Genomic DNA, 22,657 nt, shown 5'->3' on the forward strand with positions numbered 1-22,657 from the left:
CACCACCGTCCTTCTCAAGTTCTGTAGCTTCTCAGTGTCCAAGTTTTCATAGGGCCTCACTGCCGCAGAGCAGAGGGGAGCCACCCAGCATTGTGCTCTGAGGGAATGTGCAACATAATAGCAACGTGTGGGTTTTTCATTCTTCCAGGGAAGGAACACCTGTTCACAGCCTTTTGGCCGGTGAGCCCCATGTTCTCCTTCTTCAGCACAATGGAGGCAGCAACTTGGGGAGAAGTTTTCAGTGTTGCCTCCCGGTGGGTTTCGAAAACACAGCTATGGTATTGAAAGAACTGCTGAGTAAATATCTGTTGAATGAATGAGCGAACGAATGAATGTTACGATTCAGAACCAGAACCATCATACCACATTACTGCCTACCTTACTTCAAAGGTGTTTAGTTCAGATTCCACTTATTAGACACTTCTGAGTCAACGGTGCCTAAGAGTTCGTAACAGCTTTCATCTCTTACACGTGTTTTAACAGCCTGGGGTTCAGCAATACCCATGGGGTGGTGCCATTTGGGTAAGGAACCGTTAACTTTATCTTTTGATGATTCTGGGGAAAGAGATGGAACCATTGGCCTTTCATTTGCCTGTGCTTGTTAATTTATGTGTAACCATCAAAGTGGATACATTTTACATGCGATCAAAAGAGGTCATCCGGGTACCTGGGTGGTTCAATCCGTTAAGCAGATGACTTTTGGCTTCCGCTCAGGTCATGATCTCACAGTTTCATGAGTTTGAGCCCCGAGTTGGGCTCTGTGCCCGCAGCTCAGAACCTACTTGGGATTCTCTCTCTCTCCCTCTCTCTCTCTCTCTCTCTCTCTCTGCCCTCCCTCTCTCATGTAAATAACTCACAGCAGCGCCCCTCCTCAGAAGACGCAGGGCATTTGGAGTTTCCTGATGGGTATAAGGATGTTTTCCAGGTGGGATGATGGAGGTAGAGTCACGTGCACACGTGACCAGGGAGGATGGGGCCCTGAGGGTCCAGAGCAGGACGCAGGCAGCTGTCCACAACCTTCAGACAGCTTTGGCCTACAGAGGCCTTTTGTATCTCCGACACCATGGTGTTTTGTTTTTTTAGTTTTATTGTCAACATTTAAGAGTAGGGAGGTATCAGGTAAAAATCAGGGTCTCGGGCTTTCTTTAAAAATTTTGAAATATCTGGCCAAAGTGGGTCCAAATGCCCAAGATAGCGACGAGCTAGAGCTGAGCTGGCCCTGCCCTCACTGGACGGTATGCTCTCTCTTCAGTTTGCCTCAATATCCCCCCCCCCCATCCCCATTCCTTATTGCTTTGCCCTTAGCTGCCTTCATTCACTGACAATACTGTTGGGGTTTGTGAAGGGACCCCAATAAATAGCATCTCTGCTGTTCCTTGGGTCCTAAACAAGCTGAGAAATAAGACAGTATATAAAACTGGAAGCAAAAAACGTCTCCTTTATTTACTGAGAACGAAGCAGTTGGAAGGCATGGCTTATGTCAGGCAAAACCAAGCTGACTCAGCTGGCTGCGTTCAGGGGTCGCTGGATCAGGACAGGCCTCCCACGTCATTCTTACAGCACGGAGCAGCCGCAGAGAGCTGAGGTTCTGCGTGCACGCCCGCCCCCCAGGAGAAAAGGGACAGAACCGATCCACATGTCAGGAGTTTTGTCTTCGCAGAGCGTGTCAGAGGGCAGAGAGCATGGCAGTCAGGGAACTGCCAGAGGAGGGAGGGAGCACTCCTCACTGACCTGGCCCTCAAAGGCACTGGGGCTGATGAAGGCTGGAGGAAGATTCCTTGTCTTGACAAGCTAAGCATAGAACTCGGGATGTGCTCCCATGCTTGTGGTGATTTTCTTCAGGGGGCCCTTAGATCAAGGTAAGTAAATGTGGCAACCTTCAGCAACCATGGAAACAAAGTTTCTGGAAAGAAAGAAGCAGCACTCACCATCCATCTACTGGGGTAAATCAACTGGAATAAAGGGCATTGAAAACAAGAACAATAGAATAAAAAGACAAAGAACTGAAAGGGAATCCAAGATGTACTTTATGATATAGGCACTAAACTTGCAGGAAAACAAGAGACAGCCCCAACATAGACTGGCCACCAATAGAGTCTGGGGGCCAGTCACGGAGGCATAAGCTTGTTCATTGAGTGCTGGTAAGAGCCACACACATTCCCAACCGTGCCAAGTACGTAACGTTAACCCCTTGAGAGATGAAGAAACCGAGGCCCCGAGTGATTGATTCGATGGGGCCCGTGGAGGGATTCCAGGGCCAGTGTCAACGGCTCCAAAGCCCTTTCCCTCTCCCTGCCTGTCCTTTTGGCCAAGAGTAAGCTGCTTCCCCGCGTGCAGGGGCAGGCTGAGGCCAGCGAGGTGGCCAAGGCAGGGCCTTCAGAGAGCTGCAGGGCTGGAGTCAGAGCCCTGACAGGGCTGGGAACTGGGAAATGCAGCCTGCCCTGCTGCTGGCCGTGGCCTCTCCCTGCTGATACGCTGGCTACCTGGGGTCTGTGATGCTGTGACCTGACCTTTCCCACCCTCTGGCTGCCCACTCCCCACAGAACAGACATGGGGAAAAGGGCATGAAATCGGCCTCCACACACACGGTGTTTGACCCTCTGCTCCATCAGCAGCAAGTTTTCCACAAAAGAGGGAGAGCTATGGGGCACGATTTTGTTGTCGGGGCTTCCTCGACTCTTGGTTTATTTGTGAGGCCGCCAGCATGCAAACCTCAGTCATACCTACACAGGGTCGTGTTCACTCAGTGGTTCTCCAAGAGATCAACTAGGGAAAATCCCTTAACAGGGAATGTTTTTAGAAGGAACATATGGGGAATCAAAAAAAGGGCTAAATATAAACCTGTATTTACAGAACGGAATAAGGAGCAATGGAAAGCCGAACAGAAAGCTGGATGGAGAAGTTTTCTCCTAAAACAGGTTTTTTCAGTGGGTGTGAGTGTGCATTTTGCAGTATATGTGAATTTGTAGAACACTAGAGTTGCCTGTAATTGAACAAACAAACAAAGAACAGCTTCTGATGCCAAAAATAGTTCTGATGCCAGTCATATTATGGAAGTGCCTGAGGCCACTAACTTCATCAGAGATAAACCCCTGTGGGGGGCGCCTCAGTGGCTCAGTCAGTTGAGCATCTGACTCTTGCTTTCGGCTCAGGTCACGATCTCATGGTTCCTGGGATCAAGCCCCCAGGTCAGGCTCTGCACTGACCGAGAGGAGCCTGCCTGGTATTCTGTCTCCCTCTCTCTCTTTGGCCCTCCCCTGCTTGTGCTCTTTCTCTCAAGATAAATAAACATTAAAAAAAGAAAGAAACCCACTTGATTGTTATTACAGACATAGACATGATCAAATGGAGCACAGACTTTTAAAATAGAAGTTCCAGGGGTGCCTGGGTGGCTCAGTTGGTTAAGCATCCGACTTCAGCTCAGGTCATGATCTCATGGTTGTGGGTTCGAGCCCCACGTTGGGCTCTGTGCCGACAGCTCAGAGCCTGGAGCCTGCTTCGCATTCTGTGTCTCCCTTTCTCTCTGCCCCTCCCCTGCTTGTGCTCTGTCTCTTTCTCTCTCTCAAAAATAAGTGAACATTAAAAAAAAAAAATAGGAGTTTCGTATTAAGGGCATTTTTTAGGTAGCTAAAGCAACTCTGAGAAATGAGTTACATCATTAATGCTGAAAGAAAAACGAAGCAAACCCTGAAGTTAGGGCACGTTGCAGGCATGAAAGAAATTTCCATGGCCCAATGAGGGTGAGGAGGGAATGAACAACTATGTATTGAGCAGCTACCACATGCTGAATGGGTGACAGGCATCCTCTTGTTTGACCTTCATGATGTTGCTAAGATGAGATGATTTCTCCCCTCCCTGGAGACTGAAAAACCTCAATATCAAAAGTTATATTGCCAGCATACGGCAGGCTTGCGATCCAAAGCTAGTTCCAATCCAGTTGTCTGGCTCCAAAGACCCTTGCCCTTTCAGATACCACATGGCCCTTCAGGGTGGCATCAGCAGGCCCTGGGCCTGACTTTCTCATTCCTTCTCTGTACAGAGACTTCACATGTTTGCACAATAAATACTTCACTCACTTGGATCATTCTGATGCAAAATCTAACCTCAAAGGGTGGGTCCTCATGGTGCTTCTACTTCACTTTCCTTTACTCAAATGTCAAGGCAGTCTTTGAACAAGCAGATTAGCCACTGATTGCTAGATAGCAGAGAATAAGTAGAGCGAGAAAGGCTTCTGGTAGTCCGGCTTCTCTGGACTTGGCCCTCATAGAAAGTTTGCATCAGAGGGCACAGCATTCATTTTACTGAACAGTAGTTTAAAGTGCCCGTCTAGGGGTGCCTGGGTGGCTCAGTTGGTCAAGTGTCCAACGTTGGCTCAGGTCATGATCTCACAGTTCATGAGTTCAAGTCCCACATTGGGTCCTGTGCTGACAGCTCAGAGCCTGGAGCCTGCTTCGGATTCTGTGTCTCCCTCTCTCTCTGCCCCTCCCCCACTCACACCCTGTCTCTCTCTGTCACTCAAAAATGAATAAACGTGAAAAAAAAAAGTGCCCATCTACAGCACCCCATAGAAAGTGCCTACTTATACAGTCAGCTGCTCGACGGTAGAGGAGGTCTAGCTGCCTAAGAAATGTATAAATAGTCCACCTGCTCAGACAGGAGACAACCCACTTTCCTGCAAGTACCCTAGAGGGCTACATTCTAACGTGCAGAGCCCAAAAGACAGTATCACTGAGCAGCAAGAAGGAACATTGGAACTGCCAGTTCTCTATGTCTTTTTAATCTCACCCTTTAAAATTTCGAGTTTCATGTAATAGGTTTATATGTACTTAATACATGGGTATTATAATACATGCATAGATTTTGTTAGTAGATGTAAGCTGGAAAAACATGCTTGAAAATTGCCAACATAGGTGCAAAACCAAAAAATCTTGGGGCCTCTCTGCCTAGAGGAAGGTGAGTATCAGAGGAGGTGGTGACAAAAGCTTGCCCCTGAATTCCTAAGATCCAAAAAATAAACTCAAATTGCCTGGGTCACGGTGCACAGAGAGGTGAACCTGCCAGAAGCAAGGTACAATTGGACGTCTCCCTGCTTTTCTTTTTCCCACTGAGGATGATACCCTGTGAAACTGCCTGAGAAGCAGGTGGATTGTGAGTCAGAGAACTGCCCTTTTGTTACCTGAGTAGCCCTGGGCTGTGGCCCCCAGGACACTGAGAGAGACCAGCCCTCCTTCCCAAGCAATAAATTTTGCTGGTCAAAGGAGCAAATAATGAAAGACATTTAAAAAGTTCAACATCACTTGTCCTACAAGAAATGTGCATTAAAACTAGTAAGAATACCCTGTTCTTCAACCATCAACTACATAGATTTCAACAAATCAGTAGTCGGCCAGGGTGCATAAACAGGCAATCCCATGCACGCCCGGTGGGTACGTAAGTGGGCGAAAACTTTCTGTTGGCAATTTGAAAATACTGACCAAGAGTTTGAAAAATACACAGATCTCCCTAACCATCAATTTCTCCTCTAGGCACTTTTTGAAGAAAATAATCAACTTTGTATAAATAAAGGTTTAAATACATAAAAGCTTATTTTTTTTCTCCACTTTTTAATTCTACACACACTGGTATCTTTTTTGAGGCAGACTCTGTGCTAGATGCTGTCACACAACAAAAAAATAAAATAGGGCTCTGCTCTCCTAAAGATCATTAATGATCATTATTATAGTGTTATTTATAATAGACGAAAATCAGAAACTGACAAAATGACCAAAATCAGTGTTGTTTGTTGTTTTGCAGTTATGAATTCCTGCGCAACCATTAAAAACTATATCGTAGAAGACACTGTAAAGTGTTCACATCAGGTGGTTTGGGGAAAAAAACAGTTATCAAAACTGTGTGTACATTGAATGTCTCATCACGGCCTTGAGTGCCCAGAGAAGGGTCACAGTTTAGCCTAGCATTTGAGACAGAGGTAATTTAGAATGAACAGACTTCTTTTTAGTGAGAAACAAAATAGAACAACAAAGCATTGGGAAATATGCCCATCATTTTTCCTATTTCATGAATGTTTTCTGAGGATGATTCAAGGAGAAACTAGCCAAGCAGGTAACAATGGCATTGATGGAAGATTCTCAGAGGCAGTAAGACTATGTAAGGAACTACTGCCCAACTAAAAATAAGTATCTCATCCAATATTAAAAAGAATCTCCAGCAAAATCAATAAAAAGTCCCTAAGAGAAATGGGCTTGCTCAGACATTGTTGGTACAAGGGCACCTTTATTACAAGCTTTCGAGAAGACACTTAGCAGTATCTATCAAAACTCTTAATGTCACTGCCATAACCTAGCAATTTTATCTATAGGGATATACCTATAGGAGTATTTATACCTGCATGAAAAAAATTTAACATGGAAATGGAAATTAAGCAGCACATGTATAATGGGAGTCCACAAGGAGACAGAGAAAAAAGAAGCAGCAAGAATACTTGAAATAATGGCTCACATTTCCTAAATTTGATGGAAAAGATTAATCTGCACATCCTAGAAACTCAACAGACTCTAAATGGGATCAACCCAAAGAGATCCACACAGAAATACATCATAGACAAACTCTCTAAAGCCAAAGATGAGAGAATCTTGAAAACAGCAAGAGAGAAATGACACATTATATACAAGTGACCCTTCGTGAATTAACAACAGATTTGCTCGCCCGAAACTGGAGGCCGGTAGTCCATGGGATGATCTATTCAAAGTGCCGAAACAAAAACAACAGAATTGTACATCCAGCAAACTACCCTTCAAAAATGTACTACTGAAAGACATTCAAATACACAGATATAAACAGAATCCTAAGATAATTTGTCACTAGTAGACCTGCCCTGCAAGAAAAGGTCCAGAGAGTCCTGAGGGCTACATGCAATGACCCTGGACAGTAACTGAATCCACGTGATGAGATAAAGATCTCACCCTTGACCATACTGAGTACTAGAAATATGGAGAAAAAGGCCAGACATAACAAATTTCTGGTTACCTTATCACCTTCTTACTCGTCAAGCTTTACACGCTGATTTTTAAATGCGATATCCAATAAATACCCAGTTGTATTGAATCAGCCTGAAGTTCCATTTGGAGAGGTGATGACCCATACTTGTTTTGACTTGGTGGCGATTGGAGCTTGGAGCTAACCGCTCCCTTTTGTATGACTTAGCCCAACCCAAGAAGTAACACCAGCAATAATAACATCATCATGTTACAATGAAAGTCTAATTGGGAGTATGAACAGAAGTGCTAGTGGCCAAGGGCTCCTATCTACTAGTTATGTCTTATTGGAAAACCTGACCCAAGAATCTGACAAAGAGGATTATCTTTCATTTTACCATTATTTGTTCACAGTTATTCCATCTGGCTCATATAACCGGAAGAAACTTGGCATCCACATCCAACTAGAATGACCGTCAGTTTTCAAAACATCCTATTTTCTCTTTGCCAAGAACAAAGTGACAACTGATCTCAACGTGGAAGTACTCATCATGTAAAACAAATGACTTGAGCGGGGAGTATTTTTTAAGAAGATAGGGTTGGAAGAGCATTTTGATGTCAACAGATATCTCAAACTGTGTTCTAACAATATAATTCATAATTTTTGTGTTTGTCCCTGAATTTTCCCTTCAATTTAACAAATACTTTTTGAGCACCTGCTGTATAAAATAGAATGAGCCAAACACTAAAAGGCTACCAAGCTATATTGGTCAGGAAATGGCTCTAGCTCTATAAGAAAGAAAACATCAGATTTCAGTGGCTTAACCTAATGGAAGTTAATTTCACGCTCACTTAAGAGCTCAATGATGCTGTCCTAGGTCAGCAGGCAACTTTCTTCCACCTGGTGATTCAGGGATTTGGGCTCCTTCTGTCTTGAGCTCCTGCCATCCCCTAGCACATCAGAATCTTTGCTTCAAATTGCCTAAGAGGTAGGAGAGTAAAGAAAGAATGTACACTTCTTAAAACACCCAGCCCACAAGCGACACCTGTCATTTCCACTGGCATTCAACTGGTAAGAACAAGTCACTTGGGCAGACCTGTATGTAGGATATTGGCCAATATGGTCCCTGGCTGGATAGTCACTTCCTTGCAACAACTTTATACTCCGGAAGGAGGGGAGAGTTCTGTTATTCCTATTGTGTAAGATGTAGTTTCTATCTTCAAAGAACCTTTGTCAGAGTAGAGAAAAAAGTCCACTGGAGAGAAATGTCATGCAGGAGGTGGCATTTGGGATGATCTTCGATTGACAGACCTGCCAGACCGTGTTGGTAAGAGGGGCATTCTGGATGGTGTGATTGTCACTAACAAAGCATGGAGGTGAGGAGGGAATGTTGGGTAACTACTTTTCCTGGAACATAGATTTGCATAGGGGAGAGATCAAGCTTAAAAGTTTTGTTAGGTCACGGTTATGTAAGGTCCTGAATGTCGGGATAAAGAGTTGGAATTCTATGCTTCCTTTATCATGATTATCATGCATTTTTAACACAAAGTTTCCAAAACAATGATAGCATTAATCACCAACAAGTAACAGTCACAGACCAGACAATACATTCACTGTGAAAGAATTTCATTTTTCAAATGGTAACACTAATGACAGCATCATATTACATTCACAGGCTGTAAAAGATTTCAAAAGTTTGCATCTGTTCCCATGTGTCTTGCTATTTGCAAAATACAATCCAAACATTTCCATTTCACCCTTGCTCCTTCACCCAGGATTATCTCACATAGTTATCTAGAGACGCTGAGGGTAGCTTTACAGGCTGGCATCACAAACCAGCAGGCACCTCCCCTCGGGTGGGGCAGAAGACCTTTCCCAGGGCTGTGAGGTCTGAATACTGTTGACACAAAACAAACATTTTTAGAATCTCTAAAAAGTAAGAAAGTCTTATTTGAGCCCAAGTTAGGACAGCTGCCCAGGAAGCACCCTCTTTACAGGGAAGCAAGTGCTCCGGAGAATGAACAGTATTAACAGAATTCTATGCTTTTTACATCTTATGAAAACTCAAAAGATTATAGATGAACATATAAGCAGGAATCACAAGTTCTAACATCCAGGAATGCGGGGAGTGGGAGAGCATTGGTCGATATTGTAAGGACAGGATGGTTTTCCTCTAGGGCACTCGCTGACAAAGCAAATGTGCAATATATGCTTGGTGGGCCATAAATCAGTATTTGGTATAAAGTTTATGTACATTCATGCTGACTTAGAAACCTAAAGTGGCTTTCCTTATATGTCAGGTCTGTAGAGAGTTTTTCTCTCGTCAATACCAACCCCAGTCACTACATGCTCCATAAATGGGATTTCCCTTCATCTTCATCAGGCATTGTAGTTACAATATCAGGATCAACGCTGACACATAAATCATACTGGAAATTTAACCGGCAGAAATATTTTGTCTAAAAACATTCAGATGCAAAGGGACAGGAGGGGCACATCCAACGACGTTGGGGAGCTTTAGGAAAGCAGTAACTGGACCAGAAGCTGAAGTTTTTCTATAGGCTTAAATTTAGGTTTCTAACTGTAGTGTCGTGTGAGTCGTGACTTTGCTGTATATCCCTGTGGCTTTAAAGTTGGCAGTGGCTTTAAAATATACACAAATGGGCCGTTTAAGAAATTCTGATTGCAGGTGGGCTCTGTCTTCATTGTGCTCACGTATCTTCCCTTTTTGGAATGAGGTAGAGAAAAAGAGGCAGACAGACAGACTACAGAGACGTGCAGCCTTCATCTTCTATAGCATTTGTTCTTGAAGCTCTTTGACCTATGTTGTTACCTGGTACTTATTTTGTTGACTTTCATTTAATGTAATGTGATTATTGCAAAACTTTTTTTTTAATGTTTTATTTATTTTTGAGAGAGAGGGAGACAGAACATGAGCACGGGAGGGGCAGAGAGAGAGGGAGACAGAATCCACGAAGCAGGTTCCAGGCTCTGAGCTGTCAGCACAGAGCCCGATGGGGGGCTTGAGCCCGTGAACCACGAGATCGTGATCTGAGCCGAGGTCGGACACCCAACCGACTGAGCCACCCAGGTGCCCCTGCAAAACTGTTTTTAAGCCATTGTTACTTTGGTTGAAAATAGTCTAAATAGGGGCACCTGGGTGGCTCAGTCAGTTGAGCCTCCGACTCCAGCTGAGATCCTGATCTTACGATTTGTGAGTTTGAGCCCCACATCGGGCTCCTTGCTGTCAGCACAGAGCCTGCTTCAGATCCTCTGTCCTTGCCCCCTCTGCCCTTCCCCTGCTTGTACTCTCTCTCAAAAATAAATAAACATTAAAAACATAGTCTAAATAGGCATGATAGAAGCTACAGTTTAGTTATACAGAGCTCTTAATATTATATACTTAACCTTATTTGCCTCATAAAATGAGACAATTAAAAGCAATAACTTTCACAACAATCAATATGTTAATGAGTTCACATTCATAACCATTCCTCCCATCATAAAATAAGCAAAAGATTTTTTAAAATATCTAAAGTTGGTGAGGACATTGTGAGATGAACACACTCATTCACTGATGCTATTGATTTAAATAAGCACAAACTTTCTGGAAAGCAATTTGGCAAAATGTATCAAGGGTTTAAAATGTCTATTCGGGGGTGCCTGAGTGGTTTAGCTAGTTGAGTATCCAACTTGATTTTGGCTCAGGTCATGATTCCAGGGTCATGGAATCTCTCTCTCTCTCCCTCTGCCCCTCTTCCCCACTTATGCACACACTCTCTCTAAAATAAATAAATAAATACATACATACATACATACATACATACATCTATTCCATTTGTCTCAATTATACACACACACAGAGCAGAAAACATTCTCCATGGTGTGTGTGTGGGGGGGGGGGTTGGGGGGGGACATTAATGATGGTTATCCCTTGATGATGGGATAATAGTTTTTACTTTGGAATTATATTTAAAAATTTTATCCCCACTGAGAAAGTATTATTTTTATGATTATGGTAAAAATTCTTTCCATCATTTAAGAATATTTATAAAGAATTTTAATAAAATAAATATAATATTCAGTGAGAACAATACCATATTTTATAAAGAATATAATATCAACTTACTATATTTGTACATGTGTATACATACAAATATATAGTCATTTGTCTAATAGATACATCTATTTTCTAAGGCCAAAAATGAGGTACCAATGAGCTAAGTCTAAAATCATGTTTATCAATAAGTGTTAGGGTTGTTGGAATATGAATTATGGATTTAAAATCTTTCTCATTTAAATTTCGGTTTCTCAGCACTGAGCTTGTACTGCTTTTAAATTCAGAAAAGAATGCTTAAAAATCAAATAGAAAAATCTCTGAAGAGCATGATTATATCATTTTATTCACTGTAGTCAGGTCAGCTTCCTCATTTGTAAATTGAGGGGATTAGACTTGATGTTCTCTAAGGTATCTCTCAGGCTTAAAAGACTCTAAGGCTGTGAACCGTATAGCACATACCTAATAAATAATTATCAAAACAACGACCATGTCTATTGTAAATCTAAAACAACTCTGGCCTTGAGGTTCACGATATAACAAAGAGAGCATGGCCTTAGCATTAAAAGTAACTTGGCTAGCATCCTGGCCGGGTGTCACTTCCCTCATTAGAAAAATGAGGGTAATAACTCTTCTGTCAAAGGATTGGAAAGGGGTTGAAAAGTGGCAACAAATCTGAAGGCCTTTGCATGCTGGCTGCCTTGGAGTAGATGCTTCCTAAATGATACTTTACACAGTAATCCAAGACCTGGTCGCCTATCTGCCAGACCGCACTGGACCATCATCAGTTTGTAGTCCCTGGATCTAAACTCCCATTTTGGACCCTGCATCAGAAGCAGAGGGTAAGCTTTGTGAGGGCTGAGCCATTTCAGCTTTGGGAAGTTGAGACAGCGGTTCGGGTGGGACCCGAATATGGCAGGCCATGTCACTGGGTCTCTGGAATTCTCTTGTCCTGTGGGAAGAGAAGTGGGCAGCACAGGGAGTCAAAGCACAGAGGAGAAGCCTGGTTATGTGTTTGCCTCCGTGCTGGCTTGCTCACCTGCCTGCCAGACCTTCTTCCTTCTCCCCTCCCTTCCTTCAGAAAATATTGCCACTACGTGGCAGTCTCCATGGTTGGCATCAGAGTTTGAATATTAAATAAGATACTGACTCTGACCTTAAGTAGCTTATTGTCTGGTAGGAGAGACAGATAATAAAAATCGCAGACCCACCTCATCAGCCCTGCACACAGGGTAAATTGATGGTCCAGAAGTGAGAGAACACAGTGGTTGGAGGGAAGAGTGCGCTTCAGGACGTGGTGAGAGAAGTCCTACCCAGGACAATTCCCTCAAGCTAATTTTTCTTTCTGGCAGGGATAGATTTTGCTCCAGTAGTCAAGATGCGTTTGAGGTAGGGAGGGGAGCACCCTGTCAGGAACAACATGTGAAAAGATCAAAACACGGCTCCTCCATTAGAGGACCTCATGAAAATGAGTTCCCCACAGAGATGCATATGAGGTACAGAGAGAAGGGAAATGAGGCTTGCAACCAGATCATGGGGGATGCAGACCAGGCTTAAGAATTAGGAATGACAACTCAACAACAAGAAAACAAAAAACCTGATTAAAGAATGGACAAGGGACTTGAATAGACATTTCTCCAAAGAAAACATACGAATGGGCAACAAACATGAAAAGATGCTCCATTTCAAAAGTCACCAGGGGGTGACAATTAGTGAGGGTAATAGAAGTGTTGGTGAGGATGTGGAAAACTTAAAACCTTTGTGCACTGTTGGCAGGAATGTAAAATAGAATAGTCACCATGGAAAACAGTATGGCAGTTCCTCAAAAAATTAAAAATGGAATTACCATATGATCCAGCAATCCCACTTCTTGGTATTTATCCACAAGAATTGAGAGCAGAATCTTGGAGAAGTATTGATACCCCTACACTCACAGCAGCATTGGTCACCATAGCCAAGAGGTAGGAACAACCCAAATGTCCGTCCATGGGTGAATGGCTAAGCAACATGTGGTAAACATGTACAATGGAATATTATTCAGCCTTAAAGAGGAAGGAAATTCTGACACAGGCTACCACATGGATGAATGTTGAGGACACTGTGCTAAGTAGAATATACCAGTAACAAGAGCACAGATACCGAATGACCCCATTTATGTGAGGTATCTAAAGTTGTCAGGCTCATAGAGATAGAATGGTGGTTGCCAGGGACTATGGGGAGACAGAAGGAGGGAGTTATTGTTTCATGGGTACAGTTTCGATTTTGCAAGGTGAAAAAGTTCTAGAGATCGATCATCACACAACAATGTGAATATAGTTAACACTTAAGTATTGTACACCGAAAAATGACTAAGATGGCAAATTCGTGTTATGTGTTTTTGACCACAATAAAAAAGAGAGAATTGGAAACAGTCTCTTGCAGGCAGTGGACCATTCCCTGAAGCATTTTAAAGCTGGGAGACACATGGCCACACTTGCATTTTCCGTAGTAGCCTCTGGGGAAAGCGTTTTCCAGATTAGTGATAGAACAGACTGGAGCCTGGGGAGACCAGCTGGAGGGACTTTGAGGGTCCAGACAAGGGCTGATGAGAGTGTGACAAGCTCAGAAAGAAACAGGAAGGAGATGTGGCAGGATGAAGGAATGGAGGTATGGCTGGGAACACTATCATTATTCCGCCTGCGCAATTCTGGGCATTGTCCAACTTGGTGTGTTAGTATATTGCCCAAAGAGATCGTGAGGACTTCCTGTCAGGAATCACATTAACTGCTTGTGGTTGTTCTCTATGATTCTGAGACAGGGTCCTCTCCCCACTATAATTCCCTCTCTTCCTTTTTTCTCTTTTTTCTGTTGTTTTTTTTTAACAGTAGCTCCGATTCCCTAGTACATCATCTTTCATATTCAAAGTTGCAACTCTCCTAAAGCCAGCTAAAGAGAGTCTTAATTCAGGAAATATCTCTAGAAATTCGGTAACTTTCCATTTATTTCTCTTCTATCTGATTCTAGGGAATTTTCCAGTGATTATATCATCCTCCAGAAATGCATCCTGGGTGAAAGCTTTTTGAATCTCCACATTTGAGAAAAACCATTGTAGTGAATGTTTCCCTTCATACCAATGCATTAACATGTGATTTCTGGAGACTGGGTGTGTCCCAGTCAGTGGGCGTCTTGAAGGATGAGGCCACCCTCAAAGTCAGGTGCTGGAGGTCAGGATACTTTCCAGTGAGGGACTCTGTCAGGCATACCATGTTCTCAGCACAATTCATATTTTGCCTCAACAAAATAGCATAGTTCTTTATGTTGTTGGCTTTTGGAATTACTTATGAAATGTGGACATCACTGAATACCAAAGGCCAAGAATAATTTCTTCTAAATTAATCATGAGTGACCTTGGTAAAATAACATTGCTCATTAAAATCATATTTAATATTGCAATTTACAAATTATCAAATTTCTTGTTTTTGTCCTTTGATATTTCATTTATTGCTTCCAAGCTTAGGTAAATTACAGTTCCTCTAAAGATATCATAACTACTAGTTTCTGTTTTCTGCTACTTTGCTATGACTTGATTTATATGTTTAACTGTCAAATCTATCTAAAGTGGGTTTTTTGGTGTAATGTAAATTAAATCATTTTTCAATATTGCTAGCACCAAGAAGTAAATCCAAAGGGAGTTTTCCTTCTCTAGAAAGCAGATCATTTGCATGTTTTGTAAAATGCTTAGCACAGTATAAATTTAACCCATGGGGAAAAAATGTTTTCACTCCACATCTCCCTTGGAAAATATTTGAAGTACAGCAGTCATATACCTAATTTTCTTTGAAGGAAATTTTGGATAGAATCCAGGAAAACTACCCTTTGTAAAACAGATGAATGTTTCATCTGAAAACTTGGTCCACTTACAAAAATTAACTGCCAAACATGTTTAAGTGACTGTGTTAGTTACTGTGGTACAAATTATATTCAATAGAAGTTTCATGCTGAGAAAAACCATGAAATACAGAAGATGAATGCCTTCACTGTGATTATTCTCTTCAGGAGCTAGAAAATAACTACTTAGAAAGATTATGCATGAGGGTAATTGCCGTTTAATGGAGAAAAACTGAGGAAAATAATTATAAGAGTGCAGAAGATATTTCTTAACCATCTGTCACTTAAAAATAAGAAGAAGAAGAAAAAAAGAAAACAGTACACTTTCCAGAAAGACTTGGATGTGATGCCAAAAGGCAATACTCTGATGCTACACGCACAACAGGACTTCCTGCGAAGAATTCTGGGATTAACTACATGTAGATGACTTCTAGAGCCATCGCCAATATGTGTTTTACTATTGCAGTCAGTCACCTTTATTTGGCATTTCTACGTAGCCAAGGTGGGAGAACACACGCAACTGAGATGTCAGTAATTGGAAGGAGATGCGAATAGAAAGACATTTCCTCCTACCGGGAAAATAAAAGTAGGGCCAATGGAGAAAGGCAACCTTTGAATTTATTTTGTTTAATGCATTGGAGAAATTTTCATAACCTAATAAAGGTCTATATTTATGGGGCTAGAAAGGCTTTATTCAGATGATATTTTATTGATGTTCTCTTCTGTTGAAGCTGGGATTCTTAAGTATATTCTTAAGATATTAGCCCCTGCCACATGCCTGTCAGTTCTTCTCCCCTGCCTCAGAGGAGCTGACGCTCTGGAGGAAGAGGAAGGAGCGATTCCGTGAATTATTCAGCATGACTGGTTTGCTGTTGTTCAATAATATAGGATTTAATAACCAGACAAGACAACAATACAAGAGATGTTGTGAGGCAGTATGTGATTAAGGGTGCAGCTGGAAGTAATCTCTCTTTCTCCTCTGAATTTCCAGAGCACTTTATCTATGCCTCTTATGGCACTTGCCCTTTTCTCACTGATATTACTGTTACTTTCTTTTCCCCATACTAGAGAGTGAACAACTGGAGGACAAACTCCAGGTCTGACTCGTCTCTGATCCCTCTGACAGAGCCTACACCTGCCTAGTGTTGCTGCAAGTAGACATTTGTTATTTGAATCAAACAAGGAACACAGAGAATAAGTTATGAGCGTGAAGGGGATGAGGTGAGATGCGTGGGTTTGTGTGAAGATTCTCATGTCAGACAAAAATAGATTTAAAACAATAAATGCTGGAAGCAAACATTGTTTTTAACCTCTGTAGCATCCATTCATCCTTTTCGTGTGGAGAACACATTGATTTTCTTCTGAGGAACCACAGCTCTGCTATTGTATGTCCTTGGTTGGACTGTGATCAAGGGGGCCTACCCTTCCTTGGCCTGGATAATCACACTCTCATGGAGATAGAACTCAGAACAAGGACAAAAATTGCCAGTGACTCATCCCAGTGGTAACCTATCCACTAGGATAATGGAGATTGGCCATTCGGCTGCTGTTTCTTGGCAGATTAAAGATGGCCACTCATTCTATATCAGCCTTCTCATCAGGAGGCAGAGTCTATGTTCCTTTCCTTCAATCTGGGCAATATGTCCCTTCCCTGATAGAATAAATGGAAGTGACCATGTCAGTTTCAGTGCCTAGGTCTTCACAGATTGGCAGCTTCTGCTTCTTGTCTCTTGGAAGGTGCACTCTTGGAGCTCTGAACCACCATTTAAGTCCAGCTACCTGGAGGCCGCCATGCTGTGAGGAAGCTGAAGCTAACCACCTGGAGAGATCCTGTGGAGAAACATGCCCAAACAGCACCCAGCTCTCCTAGCCATCCTGGCCCAAGTGACTAACCTGTGAGTGAAGAATCCTTCCCATGACTCTACTCTCAGAAGCCATCTGACTATAACTGCATGAGTGACCCCAAGAAGAGCTTCCCAGATGAGTCCATCAAACCCCAAACGATGAGAGATAACAATAAGTTGTTGTTTTAATCCACTAAGTTTTGAGGTGATTTGTTACACAGCAAGATAACTAGAACACATCTAGACCCTGCTTTTCAGAATACTGTTGTTCAGCTTTCCCTCAAATGCTTCAATAGAGTCGTCTTCTCCTCCGTTAGAATTATAGTACTGCCTTGTGTTCCTGTAACACGGTCTGATGTTCATAAGCATGCTGATGTGCATCATCTCATCTGTTCTGTACCTCAATTTCTTACCAAATGAGGCTACAAGGTACTTTCATCATAGGGTAGATATGAGGACAAAATGAATACCTGTAAAGCACTTCAAACATTGTCTAGGACATGGAGCACCTGGGGGGCTCAGTCAGCTGGGCATCCGACTCTTGATTTCAGCTCAGGTCATGATCCCAGGGTCTTGGGATTGAGCCCTGGATCGGGCTCCATGCTGAGCGTGGAGCCCGCTTAAGATTCTCTCTCACCAGGGGCACCTGGGTGGCTCAGTCAGTTAAGCATTTGACTTTGGTTAAGCGTTCTGACAGTTCGTGAGTTCGAGCCCTGCATTGGGCTCTGTGCTGATAGCTCAGAGCCGGGAGCCTACTTCGGATTCTGTGTCTCCCTCCCTCTCTGCCCCTCCCCCGCTCACTCCCTGTCTCTCTCTCTCTCAAAAATAAATTAACATAAAACAATTTTTTTTAAGTCTCTCTCTCTCTCCCCACACACACCCCTCTGCCCCTCTCCTCTGCTCGTGCGCTCTGTCTCTAAAATTAAAAAAAAAAAAAAAAGGGGGGGGGAGGGGGCGCCTGGGTGGCTCAGTCGGTAAGAGTCCTACTCTTGATTTCGGCTCAGGTCATGATCTCATGGTTTCATGCATTCGAGCCTTGCGTAGGGCTCTCTGCAGCGTGCAGTCAGTGCGCAGAGCCGACTTGGGATTCTCCCCCCCACCCCTCCCCTCTCGCACTCTCTCTGTCTCTCTCAAAGTAAATAAACTTAAAAAAAATGGCCTAGCACAAAGTAAATACTTAATGAATATAGCTTTTGTTATTTTTAAAAAGTATTAATCCATATAATAACCCCATGATTTGCAAGAGACTGTTCAGCTTAAACAGGTCAAGTGCAAAACTGCCAACTGGCCATTCACTATTGGCCTGCTCAGTTGAAACAAATATTTGAATTAGTTTCAGCCATTTACAAACCTGATAGACTATCTAGAATCCTGTTCTTTTGTAAAAAAAAAAAAAAAAAAAAAAAAAAAAATGGGACAGTCTCTTAGCCTGGGCTAAAGAGCTGGGCCTGCGTTCCTGCAAGGCACCTAGTGGCTCTTGCTGACCAGTGAGTTCCCACTTTCCGTGGGGCCCGTGCTGTCTGCCTCACCATTGCCCCCACACTCCCTACACTGGTTTGAGTTTATAACTCAAGGAAGACAGCAAAGACAGGAAAGAAGAAAGGAAGGAAGAGAGGGAGAGAGGAAGGCTGATTTCAGCCCCTGGACGTGTTCTTTCGGACTATAGCTACATTGGCAAACATTGTAATAATCAAAACATGCTTTATTTGGTAGGAGGATCAAATACACCTTTATAAAACGAGAACCTATTTCAATCATTAAGACAAAACAAATGTTTGATTCGGAAAGTGTTTTCATTCAAATGCTTGCAAAATATAATTTCTTGCCTGGGAGATGCCATCTCTCTTTAGAGAAAACCATGGGGAAAATGTCCAAGAATGTCGCGAAGACAGGCCAAAATATTTTGACTTGAAAAGAAAAGATGCTTTTTGTGGAAAATTTTTGTTTAAATTACTTAGTTCTCTTTTGTAATCTCACTTTTCTGTGTGGTCTCAGTATTACATTTACACCCCCAGAGTTTTTAGAAAAGGAATCTATGTGGAGGGACTCTGTACTCTTGCAGTAATTAAAATCCTTTTAGGATCCTTTGACTTGCTGCTTTGTTCTAAATTACGGGAACGATTTAACTTTCACATTTCATCACGTGGGAGTCCGTATAGCCTGAGTTTCAAGATTCCCTGTCTTCCACCTGAACACATGTGCAAATCCGTCTCCCCTCTCCCATCCCAGTTCAGAAGCAGGGCGATTACGTCCATTGCAAATGGAGGGTTGAGGCCATGGCTGTCACCTGCAGCCAGCTGAGGACCTGAGTCCAAGCCAGGGCCTCAATGTGTTCTACTAACAGGAGAAAACCGTGATCCGGAAGAAGGAGCCTTTGTTTTGCTAAGGTCCTGGTAGGCGCCTCACAAGGGGAGAAAGTCCACAGTTTATATTTAACAATCTGCCAATCAGTCACGACCTGGGAAAAATGCAGGAACATTAAAGCAGCCCGTGTAAAGTTTATTATTAAAGTAATATCAACACAAAGAACAATAGGAAAATAAGAATAATAGAAAAAAGATGGCCCATCATCCAAAAAAATAACCAGGTCTAACATTTTGATGTCGTCTCTCTTGCAAATGTTAATAATCATAACGAATGGTTTTGAATTCTGTCTTTTCACTTGACGTGCTGTTGTGAGCATGTTCTCTGTTATTACCTAACCTTAGTAGGCAAGATTATAATGGCTACAAGATATTTCTAGAGGATATGTCATAATTGATGGGATTGTTTTCCTGATATTTGTGTATTTAATTTGTTACTAATTCTTATAAATAACATGGCTCTGAGCATCATTGTACATAAAGATTTTAATATATTTCGGACCATCTCCATATGCCAGATTTTCAGAAATGGAATTACAGAGTCAAAACACATGGGAAATTTTGTAGCTCTTGTTGCGTATTATTAAATTGTTTTCCAAAATGTTTTAACCAAATTAGATTCCCACCTCAAGCGAATGACAGGGAATGTACTATCACCTCCTTACCAACAGTAGGCATCATCCGTTTTTTAAATCGTAAATTGGTTAGCACAGCACTTCACAATTTTAATTTTTATTTCTTTGACTCTACTCAGAAAGAATGTCTTTCCATTTAAGTACTTGTTTTTCTTCACGTTCAATATTAGCCCATGTCTTTTGTGCACTTGAATACAAACCCTTTAGAGTTTTTTCTTATCTTTTTGTGGGCTCTTTATATAAAGTGGTATTAACTTGCTGTTGTATTTGTTGGAAACATACCTTTCTAGTGGTTTGAATTTTTAAAAATATTTTATTCATATGTTGCAAACATAAAGAAGCCTCTAGAGAATAATAGAGCAAGCACTCATGAACCTACACCCAACTTAATCAAATAATATTTTGCTGTAACTTCAGAAACGTCTCAAGAATGAAAAATTACTTGGGGCGCCTGGGTGGCTCAGTCGGTTGAGCGTCCAACTTCAGCTCAGGTCATGATCTCGCGGTCCGCGAGTTCGAGCCCCGCGTCAGGCTCTGGGCTGATGGCTCGGAGCCTGGAGCTTGCTTCCGATTCTGTGTCTGACACTCCCCCGTTCATGCTATGTCTCTCTCTGTCTCAAAAATAAATAAACGTTAAAAAAAAAAAAGAATGAAAAATTACAAATTACAGATTTTTGTAATCTATATGATATTTTTTTGAAATTTGTTGGAGCCTTCCTCTGTGTATGTTGCCAGTTTTTATAATCACTTCATGTGCTTGCGAAAAGAAGAAACCGTCTCTGTTTTTACCCTTCCAGGTTCTCCCTATCCCTACTAGATCAAGATTGCTAGCTTTACTTTCTAAATATTCTTTATCCTTGCCCAAAATTTTTGTCTTCTTGATCTAGTAGTTTCTGAACAAGGCGTTGAACATTTCCCACCATGATTTTAGATTTGTAACTGTCTCCTACCATTCTGTCAGTTCCTGCTTCCCATATGTAGTAACTATGCTGTTGAGCCCATACCATTCATGATGGCACATGGCTTTCCCCCTTGATCCTGGTGTGGCATCCCAGCTTACCTAAGGGTTTGCTTCTTATGCTATTTTGTCTAAGACTGTAACTGCTGCACGGGCTTTGAAAAACAGTATTTCCCCTTTTTCTCTCTTTGTCTTTAATCTCTCCGCTCTCTTTCCCATTCTCGTTTTTTTCTTTCAAATTCCATATAGTTTCATTTTAGGCATAATTCAGTGGCTTTCACCTTAGCAGCACATTAAAAATCACCCGAGAGGTTTTTAAAAATATCCACCGCCTACCCTCCCTGCACTCCACCTGCCCCCAAAGATACTAAGTTAGAATTGCTTAGGTTTGTTTTGTTTTGTTTTGTTTTTTCCTGTGGTAAAAAAAACAAATAACATAAAATTTACCATCTGAACCCATTTTTAAGTACACAGTTCAGTAGTGTTAAGTATATTCACCTTGTTATGTGATGGATCTCCAGAACTTTTTCATCTGACAAAACTGAAATTCTATTGGACAACATCTCCCCATTTCCCCCTACCCACCCAGCCCCTGGCAACTACCAGTCCGCTTTCTGTTTTTATGAGTTTAACTACGTTAGTAGAATCATACAATATTTGTCTTTTGCAACTGGCTTCTTTTACCTAGCATAACGGCCTCAAGGTTGATCCATGTTGTAGCATGTGACTAGATATTCTTCTTTTTTTTAAGTTTATTTATTTATTTTGAGACAGAGAGGGGGGGAGAGGACAGAGAGAACTAGTGGGGGAGGGTCAGAGAGAAAGGGAGACAGAGGATCCGAAGCAGGCTCTGTGCTGACAGCAGAGGGCCCAACATGGGGCTTGAACTCACAAACCGTGAGATCATGACCTGAGCCAAAGTCGGATCTTCTGTCTGGGTTACTGGCCATTAAGGCTTTAGTTGTAAAATCGTGGATAGGTCTGAGCAGGATTGAGATGGCCGGAGCGCACCTGAGTGTTTGGGGCAACAGTATTTACTAACCAGTAAGGAAGTGTTCAGAGGTGACATTAAAGATATCACATCCTAAAATAGCATGGGTACTAATCAACAGTAACAGACACTAACCATAAGCAGCCTCTTTGCTCACGTCAGTGCCATACTGGATAAATATCAGCCCCGGTCTGCAGGTGGCTAATCTCTTGGTCTTACACTTGGTTATTTGAAATGGTTTCATTTTTGCATACACATAGCAAGAGTTTAGCAGTGTAGACATCTATATTTCTCAGTTCCTTGAAGCTATTACTTCATTGGCTTTTTTGTGTCATCTGATGGGAAGACTGTTGCCTAATTGCACACCCTGTCTTTTACTTATGATAGCCCTTAAGATTGTCTTGTTGTCCTTGCTGTTTTGAACTCACCCTGCAATTTAACTTTTTTATCTTTTTGGTACGTACAATACACTTTCAGTCTGAGGATTTTGGCTCTTTCCCTTCATTTTCTTCTTCTGGAATCCTTGCAATAGATCCTCAGTACCGCTTCATCATTCTTTCCTATTTTTCTTTTCTTTGGCCAGGAACTGGGTGAATTTTTCTCTTCCAATTCTCTCTCCAAATATTTCCAGCCTAAAATTCATCCTTTCAATTGATCTTTTAATTTTAATGTCTATATTTTCTATTTCTATTTTTTTCTCTTTCAGATCCACCTGTTTCTTGTTTCATTATTGATTTTTTTGTTTCAAATTTTTGTGCTTTTTATTGTTTATTTTTGAGAGAGAGAGAGAGAAAGAGAGGGAGAGAATGAGTAGGGGAGGGACAGAGAGAGGGGGACAGAGAGTCTGAAGCAGGCTCTGCGCTCTAAGCACAGAGCTTGGACGCAGGGCTCTGACTCACAAACCATGAGATCATGACCTGAGCCAAAGTCAGATGCTTAACCAGCTGAGCCACCCGGGCACCCCTGT

At 42.1% G+C, this 22,657-nt stretch overlaps 1 protein-coding gene and 1 long non-coding RNA gene across 2 annotated transcripts in view; both read left to right on the top strand.

Annotated features, from left to right (window-relative positions):
- LOC122240820 overlaps positions 1-22,657 on the top strand; it is a 64,804-nt gene that overhangs the window by 12,341 nt on the left and 29,806 nt on the right. The window lies entirely within an intron of this gene.
- On the top strand, positions 12,863-16,969 carry LOC122241010. Its single transcript, XR_006220906.1, has 2 exons — positions 12,863-16,120; positions 16,637-16,969. It is a non-coding gene; the product is annotated as an uncharacterized LOC122241010 (long non-coding RNA).

The sequence above is a fragment of the Panthera tigris genome, chromosome C1, assembly GCF_018350195.1.
Source record: "Panthera tigris isolate Pti1 chromosome C1, P.tigris_Pti1_mat1.1, whole genome shotgun sequence".
Lineage (NCBI taxonomy): Eukaryota > Metazoa > Chordata > Mammalia > Carnivora > Felidae > Panthera > Panthera tigris.